We start from the raw sequence: 10846 nt of genomic DNA on the forward strand, positions 1-10846 counted from the left end.
GGATACATTTGCAGCATTGTCTGTGACCAAGCTGTGTACTGGACATTTGAATTTTTTCCCCGCAGTTTGTTATACCTTTTACTGCTGCTATTTGTAAGTATTCTGCTGTGTGTGCATTTCCTGATGTATCAATTGTTTCTGTAAGGAAGACATTCCCTTCTTCTGTTGTCACACAAGCACCTACAGCAGGGTCATTGTGGACATTGCTCCACCCATCAAGATTCAGGTTAACAATTTCACCCTCTAGACTTTTGCACACTGCTCAATTTTTCTTTCATACACTTTATCCAGCAATTTGCCCGCGACATCAGCTCTGTTGGGTGGACAGTATCCTGGTCTTAATGACTGAACCATGTTAATGAAGTGTGGGTTCTCAATCATACGGAAAGGACAGTTTGTTCATAAACAAACCGCGCAATTTTTTAATCAATTACCTCTTTTTGTAATCTGCTGGTTCTTATCACAAATTTACCTATGGTTGTTTCTGGATGACAGAGACTGTTTTTTTCTTTTTGCTGCAGGTGATATACTGTGGCTACGTGACATACATGATGTGACTGAAACGCTATCATTGGCAGATAACTCTGAAACTATAGAAAATGATGGTGATCTTGAAGGTGGATAGTCTTCAGAATCCTGTATGTTGAGGATGGATTCTCCTAAACAAAGTAAGTCAATGCAGTTATTTAATTATTATTACCACAGTGCTCATTTAGTATTACTCACTGAATTCACTGACACTCAGTACTACTTTAAAGGTGAAATTGTAAAAGGAAGATCTGCCTATTTAAGCTATTTATTTTTTATCACAACTGCATCTAAAATGATAGTACCATAGAGTAACAACTGTATTTTTTGCTCAAACACAAGAATTTAAGAATAGTCCAGAAGGAAGACAGGCAGTCCTTAAGAAAGAAGTATGAAATAAAAAAGTTTACCAACCTGAAGATCCTGCATATTCTGACGTGTTCCTTTCATCATCTTCAGTGCAGCTTCCTCCTGAGATGGAACACTTCTCATGATGATGTTTCATTCAGGCAACCAGGCCTTGTGTTTCTTTGTTACACTGCTTGCATTTTGCATGCATGCCTGTCTTAGCCATAGGTAGAGGAACTTCATTAAAATATTCCCAAACGGGGTCTCTTTTAGAGCCTGCTGCCATTATAGGTTTTCTCTTCTAGTGAGAGAATGGTATGGTAGATCTCAAATCAATGAAGGCTATACTCAGAAAGACCTCAAGACTTCTGGAATATGCTGCTCAAACAGTTTCACTTTTGTTTCTACTGCCAGTCCCTCCCTTCTCACATTTATCTCTAGACTTCTTCTCCTTGTCCAGATCTATTCTGCCCCCAACAATCTTCTATTAGTTGAACTTTTTGAAACTTTTCACTTTTAGGGAAAGGTAAGGGATTGACTCTGTGTACACAAATTTGGAGAGGGACAATAGGGTTGAGGTCTGTTATTTCTCACCTCTATATATTATTTATGTACTGAAAAACATGTTTGCTGTTAACAAGCATGTAATCTCTGGAGACACAAATCCACAGTTTGAGAACTGCAAAACTAAGTATCTCTGATGGGATCTTCTAGACTAAACACTAAGTCCCATTGGGTAGATAGAAAGATTAACCTAAATAATCTATACAGAAGCCCCTGGAATCCCATAAAATTGGGTCCCTAATCCATGAACTATTGGAACTCATTTACAAAACTTTTCTTAAACATTACATGAATATATTGTCTCATACTATAGAATTAGAATTTATAATCCCTGTTCCATGATGAGATATCTTTGAGCTATAATGTATCTTAATTAAACCTATCTTTAGATAGGTTTTTTTCCTCAAAAAGCATTTTATAAAAAAAAATCCAATTTAAATAAAAAAATCTGATTTTTTTATTTTTTAAAAAAGTCATTGATTTTTATCTACCCTGCTTAAGACTTTATGTAAATCTTGCTGTCAAACAGATTAATGCTGCTTTGTAGTCTTTATGAGAGAGCTATTAAGTGTGGAGATAGTTTTTAAAAATTAAAATGGAAACATTCAGAAAGAGGGTGGATTTAGCATTAGCTGCTTTGTAGCTGGCATTTATATTTTGATTTTGAAGCAAGAAACTTTCTTCTATATACTGGAGAGGCATAAAACATAAGGAGAAAAGGTATCTCTTTGAATATGGCATGATGGTAGTCTGCTCTGAAGGTATACTGAATGACTGCCTTTTTTTGTGTCAGAATCAAGACTCAGACTTCCTGAGGATGTACCTGAAGTATGTTTTTTTAAAGCTTTCTGGGGGATTTTATGTAAACTTTTAATGCTGCACATGGCAGGGGCGGGGTGAGAGTAGGGACAGGAGGAAATTTATAAATACCCAGGATGTTTATTCAGGGAAGTGGCAAAGCAAAGCTCTTGTTTGTTCATGAATGACTGACAATCTTTTGGTGCTTTAATTTTTTGGTGGTAAATGTGCATTCTGAGTGGATCTGGGGAATATTTCTCACATGAACTATAAAATCAGATTCAGCCCTGATGTAAATTAATGAAACCTTGATACCAATGGAAGTTGCACCACTTTATGCTAGGGCCATAATCTCTAAATAATGCCCAGTGGTTGATATGTTGTGAGAGAGGAGGTTGTGTTTTGTGGCCAGGGAAAAGTAAGTTGCCTCCATATTTGTCTTTCTTTAGAGCTCAGTCCAAGAGCTTTATCTGTGGAAAATCAGAGGGAGCCAATGCCTTCAAAGGGACATATGTACAGTGCAGCAGAGCAGTTGTCTCGTTGAAGAAATCTGGAATGAGATTGTTGGGAGTCCAAAAATGAAAGCCTACCCTGGTGGCCAACAGCTTCCTGTACATCGTTCCTGGACGATTTTCTCCTAGCAACCTATTTGAAGGAAAAGATGCCCCATTCCTTCAAATTGCATTTTGGAAGCCTCTCCAGTTTTGATAATCTGAGGGGGAAGGAAAAGGTTTAGTGTCTGTTGGGCTGCTCCAACCAACAACAATTAATTTGTGGCTGAGGGACTGTTAGGCGCATGTCAGACTCAGAACAATATTTCTGGTTTTCATGCACTGACTCATCAGTGTTTATAGGCTTCCAACATGTCAATTGCCCTGAGGTAACCTGGTAAGGAAGGATATGACTAGGCCAATTACATTGGCTGAGAGCCTAAGAAACACCCTGCTTCAAGGATAAGATCACATTTCTGTCATACTGCCAGTAGTTTTGGTAAAGGAAACCAGAGTTATCATCTTTGGAATTCTTTTTTAAATGAGCCTAAATGTTTTGGAGGAGTCTAGTTATCCCCTTTGAGTATGTGTGAGCTCTAGTGACTGAGATGATGTAGCAAATAATTTATTCTATATACATAATCTTTGTTTTGAGACATGGAAGAATGTCATTCAGGTAGAAGAGGGTGTGGAAAGCCAGTTGCCTAATGTCTGATATTTATTTCATATTAGATTGCATGATATACACAAAAGACTGGACTGCCCTTTATCTTTTCTAAGTTTTTTTTTTTTTTTTTTTTTTAAGGAGTGGCAGCACAATTTGTCCATTGTGAGGCCTTCCCACCCTACTCAACAATTCCTAGCATGCTCTTAGGAGCTATATAAATACATAAATAATTATGATAACCTGGCCTCTTCCTGTCACTTGCCAAACCACGTGTCCTTATAGACATTATGTGATGAAAAGAAAGGAAGAGGAGAGACAAGTTTTTATATTTAGATTGCACACTCTTTGGGGCAGAGATTGTCTTTTTGCTCTGTTTGTACAGTGCCTAGCACAATGGGGTCCTGGTCCACGACTCGGGTTTCTAGTGCTATGGTAATAAAGAATAAATGAATAATGTTTAGAAGTTATGTGCAGAATGGGGAAAAAGGGGTTGTATCCCTTTTTACTACTTTATGATGTATAAAGAAGTGTCTTGAAGGGGATTAGTGGCAGGATATGTTTGTTTTTTAATTGAGGAATATCAGTCTGATCTTCCCTAGTTTTGCTGGAAGGCTTGCTGGAGCTATTACATGTGACTTTTCTCACCCCATAACCCCAATGAACGGGCTGGATTATCAATTTTTTAACAAAGTGCACCTTTCTCCTAAATGTTTTAGACATTGGCATTAAATAGGTCAAAACAAAACCCCAAAAGTTATAAACAGTCTCACTGCATGTCCTTCCCTGTCTCAAAAGCTGAGCTTTCAATCTCAAGAGAGATCATAATCCTATCAGTTCTCCATAGATGTCAAGGAAGAGACATAATCTGTATTTCTAAATTAAAATGCAAGCCAACACCCTCCCTCACCTTTCCCCTCTTCCCTTTATTAAAAAAAGGGGAAAATAACCTTTCAGGTTGCCTATGTACATCATAAAAAAAAAAGGGGGGGGGCAAAAAAAGGTACAAACTCAATTTGTTTCCATTGCAGGGTCACACTAGATGTCTTGGAGTTATCTAGTTGCGGTCTTAGATGAAAGCACTCATTCAAGTGTTTCTCACTTCCCAGTGAATAAAGCCAGAAAAGGAACAGCACCCTGGGATTCCTATAGCAACTACATAACACTAACCCCATCACCATCTCTGAAAGCCTTGGAGGTAGCCTCAGGAGCAAGGATCCTCAAATACAAGCAGGGCCCTGCAAAAGAGCCAACTAAACATAGTCAGTTAAATGAATAAACTATTTGCTTTACCTTTTATTTTAACCTACAAGGTGAGCTCCACTGATAGAAATTGTGGCTTTCCTTTCTACAGATGGGGTCTGCACTGGTGATGCTACACCAGTGGCTGGCCATACATTGCTAAAATCAGAGCAGATTCCCATTGTAGACAAGTGTGTTGTTGTGTGTGTGTAATTTTGTACTTAGGGGTTAATTTCATTTTTGAGGATCCCTTTTGCTCTGAACTGGAAAGAGGTTCACTAATCACTGCAGGGGTGAAAGTAACACAGAAGACTTACCGGTATGGGGGCCTGGCTCTGGGCCCCCAGGAGGGGCAGGGCCTTGGGTGGAAGGGGCGGGGCTGGGGGTCAGACTCCCGCAGCCAGCCCATCCGCACTGCCTGGCCCACGCCACCCGGGGCTCCAGCAGCGATTTAAAAGGGCCTGCAGCTTCTGCTGCAGCAGCAGTGGCCAGGAGCCCCAGGCCCTTTTAAATCACCAGTCCCCGGGGCAGTTGCCCCTTTTACTGCCCTCACCCCCACTGGTGGCCCTGGTAGGGTCTCTACCAGCAGGGCTACTGACAGAGGTGAGGGGGGAAAGGGGCAGCAATGTTAAAGCACCAGCGCTTTAACATCAGTTGTTTATGGGCTGCAACTGGCGGCCACTTCTTACTGGTACGCTGTACCGGCCTAGTTTCACCCCTGTCACTAGGAGATATCAGTGTCCCTTGTACAGTTTCAGACATGCTGTACAGAGCAGTGAAGTGAAACAGAAATAGTCACTAAAAGAAAAGGAGTACTTGTGGCACCTTAGAGACTAACCAATTTATTTGAGCATAAATAGTCACTCTCACTTCCCTGTGTATGTCCTGTCCATGTAGAGAAACAGGAACCAAACTAAGTTTAAATGGGGTTTAAAGGAACAAGACATTGGTTTGTACAAGGGAGAAAAGCTACCTAAAGTACCCATGTAGTTGACTTTAGAACAATGTGCACAAATTGTTACCATGTCACTGGGAAATCAAGAGAGTCAGAGAGACTAGAATCCATGAAACACAGAGAATTTCACATATACTATTCTGCGTAGGTTCTCCTACAGTGCTCATCGTTGTATATCTTTGTGCCTTCTAGAAGTGCATTAAGCAATGTGACTAAACATCTGTCACATGCTACTTGGTCTCTCACCTTCTCCCCAAGAGGAGATGCACAGGCACTGGAGAGTCTTGCTGTATGTATTAGTGAAGGCAAGGTCAAATAAATGCCCCTTGCACTTGGAATGGAAGGTGGTGAGGTTTGTAATGGTCCTTAATTTCTTTGGGAGTTTGTCTGGGCTCATCCCTGAGAAAGTTCTCTCTCTTGCACAGACAAGCTTTACTCTTATTGTTGAAAGTTCCATTCTGCCAGGGAAGCAGAGTTGTCAACCACAGTCTTCATCCTGGAGCTTTAGGTGGGCTTTTAGGTATCCTGGACCCAGGTGATGGAGCACCTTGAAGATAGGACCAAGACCTTGAACTAGATTTGATACTGTATGAGAAACCTGTGTGGAGAGCAGAGGACAGGTTTCATGTACTTGTGGTAGCCTGTGTTGTTGAGGAGACATGCTGCAGTATTTTGTACTAGTTGGAGTTTCTTAAGTGCAGAAGGCTTCATGCCCAGGTATTCCACATTCCTGTAGTCTAGCCAAGAGGTGACAAAGGTATGAATAACTGAGGTTGGGTCTGCATCCTACAACTGGAAATGGTAGAAATCATTGCTTGTGGATGCTGCTATGTGGAAGCTTAGCATCTGCGACAAATCCAACAGTACTCCTAAACTTCAGACTGAATTGACCAATTGTGGGTGAGTGCCTTCAACCAAAGAAGACTCTGCAATGGCTGAAAACTCTGTTAGATTCTTTCCTCTGCCCACCAGGATCATTTCTGTTTTTCTCAGGTTTAGCATCACCTACCTGTTCATCCATGTGCTGATCTCATCCAAACACTGGGCCATATTGGTGGTAGTGGTGTGATATTGCATGTTTCAAGGAGAAAGGAAAGATTTCTCCTCTGAGTGATGCACGGGCTCTTTTTGTCTGGAGTGGCACCAGTGGTTCATGACTGTCTTTCCCAAGTCAGGAAAGGCCTGGGTCAGATTCACAGATCTTGGGTTGAAAATCCATTAGGGTGTCCAGAACTTCTTGATGATTGTTTGTATTGAGCTCCAGGAAGGCAGGTGGGCTGGTGGATGTAGGCAGAATGGATCCATGCTGTTTGAGAAGGCTTTCTGAATGTATGTGATCTTTTTTCGTGAAGTAGGGTGATAATTCTTTGTAGCACTTGCTGCTCACTTCTGATGCAGGTTGTAGGCACTCAGAGTTGATGAAGCGGCTTACCACCCTGGATAGCTTTTTGGGGGTGAGATTTTGCAGCTTCAGTGGAGGCTGAAGGGACGGCTCTCTTGCTGTACAATATGGCCTCCATATAGACTTTGAGGAATTAATGTTTCATCCTGTCTGTATCAGCCTTTGCTTTCTGCTCTCAGCATTTGAGTTTCTACCCTTTCTCTTCATCTGGGTCAGGGTGACAGAAAACCAAAGACCTCAATGAGGAGGAAGAGGCCATTTTGGGGCCAGTGTGTTAATGACTGAAATTATTGTACAATGATAATGATTCAACAAGATCCTCAGCTCCCTATCGTATGGGTAGAGTGCTCTGGTACTTTAGCAGGTTTGGGAATTTGCTGGAGAACCTTTGTTTTAACTGATAGGACTCTTGAAATAATGTGACCTCAGTGTTTACCTTGTTAGGCTAAAGTATTTAGCGCAGCTGTTAGAAGCAGTTCATCATTTTTATCAAGAGTACAAATGGTACTTCATGGGGGTGGAGGAGTGTTCTGAATGCAGTGTACATTTTCATGTTTTAACTTGCTAATTTGTACACAGTTAGGGGTTGAGAGAGAGAGAACACTTTGTCATCTTATGAAAATGATGAGCAACCCCTTATTATAATCTTCTGAGAGGTTTAAAGTGTGTTCATGAATAGAAGTATGATTAAAATGACATCTCAGAGTTTCATACATTTAGTCTCATTCGGTGGGGTCCATATACAGTTTTCTGAATGTTCATTCCAAAACAAGATGTTTCTAACCTCCAGTGGTGCTGTAAACCCCATCCTTTCTGTCTTGGTGGCCCAGATGCTAGGAAACTCAGCAGCACTCCTATCAGAAGTGGAGCAAAAACAAAGAAAGCCAGTCTCCTGCTCCGGGCTCACTGTCTGAGTTCTAATCTCCCTCATTCCTAGTCTCTCCCATTCCCCACACCCAGTTCCAGTATCCTTGCCCAGCTACTCCCAGTTCTACCCCTCCTCACACCCTAGTTCCTTGTCAGATCTCTTCCCACCCACTCATTTCCCCCCATTGGTTCCTAGTCCCTGTCTCCTTGTCCAGCAAGTTGCAGTCTAGCTCTCTTCCTTCGGTTCCTTGTCTGATTTCAGGGTCCCACAATCCCTACCACAGTCAGTTGGCTCTTAGACCATCCTGTTTCCCTCACTCGTTCCCAGTCCCACTCTACCCACCTGGCTCCTAATTCCAGGCTCCTTACCCAACCAGTTCCAGCCTGCCCTCCGCACCTCCAGTTCCCAGTCCCATGTTTAGTTGCTCTGTGAGGATGGTGCGTGTACAGTCTGGTCAGTGCTGGGACTAGACTTGAGCATGCTCAGTGAAGATGGAATCTTCAGGACTTCTAGCTACTAAAATGGAATGTCTCAACTGAGCATTTGCCAACTGCAATGTTTCAAAGTCTTATAACCTGGCCAAATTTGGGATGGCAAAAGGTACAGCCCTGACACAAAGGCCACTCCTTCACTGGTGACATGGAAACATTTAGTTCAAATAGTTAATGTTTGGTAAAGTTGTAAGCAACTGAAAACAAGGACTTATAATGGGACATGTCAGGCAACCTTAATAGGCAGTACTACTAGTCCCACCTATAGTATATAGGTAAGGCCTGTGAAGATTGCAGGTCACACATGTTTGCTGCTAAATCAACTAGAGGGCCGTTAAGGTAAGGATGGACAATTGCATGCCATAGCATGAAGCCACTGTGGGCCACAACCCTTTTTTGAAGGTGTGGTTGCTGTAACAATCTCCATTTCATGGCAGTTACACTTTTGGCAAGCTGCTAATGCAGCCTTCAGTTGGGAAAAGTTTGGGTGCTCCTGCATTCAGAGCCATACAGAATTTTTTGGGGACCAAAAACAGACACAAACACACCCCACGTCCTTCCCCAGAAAATTTACCACCAAGGAGACGTCTGGTGGCAGTTAAGAGCAGTCAGGACTACACTATCCCACAGCAGTAGCTTTTGTCCCACGAGGCTGGGCCTGACTTCCCGCTCTGGGCACTGTGATTTGTACATAGGGTCACAGCATTCAAGTCTTTCCCAACCCTCCTCCACAGCATGACAGAGGGGCAGCTAGGCCAAACCTGAGCGACGCTGTGACCCAGCATGCCAGTTTGGAACTCCAGTTGGTTTGGGGCCTCTCTCAAAAAGGGGCCCAGGGCAAACTGCCTGTTTTGCCCCACACTTGGGTGCTCCTGCCACCATCACAAGATTGACTTACCTTAAAGGGGAAACATCACCATCTTGCTTTCCTTCCTCCACTACCTAGCAAGGGGTGTGACAATTCCCCACAGCGCAACTAATCTGTGCACATCTGACATTTTGCCGGATTCATATTTCTACAGCCCTAACAGCAAAATGTCTGAATAGTATTTAACATGGCAACAGCCACGTAACTATGTAAATACAGCTTGGTCCTCTTTTTGTTCCTTCTTGCTACTCAGCCTGCTTCCCCTCTTTCACTAGCTCCTAAATCAGAATTCTCCACCTACAGAGATGGCAGCATTTTACATCTACTTTATCTAAGTGTATATGATTATGGTAGTGGATAACCAGGCTCCTCTTCCATTCTTCCTCATACTACCCAACATGCCTCTCTAAGCCCTCCCTCATACTCCCTCCCACCACTCACATAAAAGCACTGAGAGGATTGACAATAAGCACCTCAAAACACAGACCTGGAATCATAGAATCATAGAATATCAGGGTTGGAAGGAACCTCAGGAGGTCATCGAGTCCAACCCCCTGCTCAAAGCAGGACCAATCCCCAACTAAATTATCCTAGCCAGGTCTTTGTCAAGCCTGACCTTAAAAACTTCTAAGGAAGGAGATTCCATCACCTCCCTCGGTAATGCATTCCAGTGTTTCACCACCCTCCTAGTGAAAAAGTTTTTCCTAACATCCAACCTAAACCTCCCCCACTGCAACTTGAGACTATTACTCCTTGTTCTGTCATCTGCTACCACTGAGAACAGTCTAGATCCATCCTCTTTGGAACCCCCTTTCAGGTGGTTGAAAGCAGCTATCAAATCCCCGCTCATTCTTCTCTTCCGCAGACTAAACAATCCCAGTTCCCTCAGCCTCTCCTCATAAGTCATGTGTTCCAGTCCCCTAATAATTTTTGTTGCCCTCCACTAGATGTTTTCCAATTTTTCCACATCCTTCTTGTAGTGTGGGGCCCAAAACTGGACTCAGTACTAGTCCAGATGAGGCGTCACCAATGTCGAATAGAGGGAAATGATCACATCCCTTGATCTGCTGGCAGTGCCCCTACTGATACAGCCCAAAATGCCATTGGCCTTCTTGGCAACAAGGGCACACTGTTGATTCATATCCAGCTTCTCATCCACTGTAACCCCTAGGTCCTTTTCTGCAGAACTGCTGCCGAGCCATTCGGTCCCTAGTCTGTAGCAGTGCATGGGATTCTTCCGTCCTAAGTGCAGGACTCTGCACTTGTCCTTGTTGAACCTCATCAGATTTCTTTTGGCCCAATCCTCTAATTTGTCTGGGTCCCTCTGTATCCTATCCCCACCCTCCAGCATATCTACCTCTCCTCCCAGTTTAGTGTCATCTGCAAACTTGCTGAGGGTGCAATCCACACCATCCTCCAGATCATTTATGAAGATATTGAACAAAACCGGCCCGAGGACTGACCCTTGGGGCACTCCACTTGATACCAGTTGCCAACTAAAAATGGAGCCATTGATCACTACCCGTTGAGCCTGACAATCTAGCCAACTTTCTATCCACCTTATAGTCCATTCATCCAGCCCATACTTCTTTCACTTGCTGGCAAGAATACTGTGGGAGACCATGTC

The sequence above is a fragment of the Caretta caretta genome, chromosome 3 (assembly GCF_965140235.1).
Source record: "Caretta caretta isolate rCarCar2 chromosome 3, rCarCar1.hap1, whole genome shotgun sequence".
Lineage (NCBI taxonomy): Eukaryota > Metazoa > Chordata > Testudines > Cheloniidae > Caretta > Caretta caretta.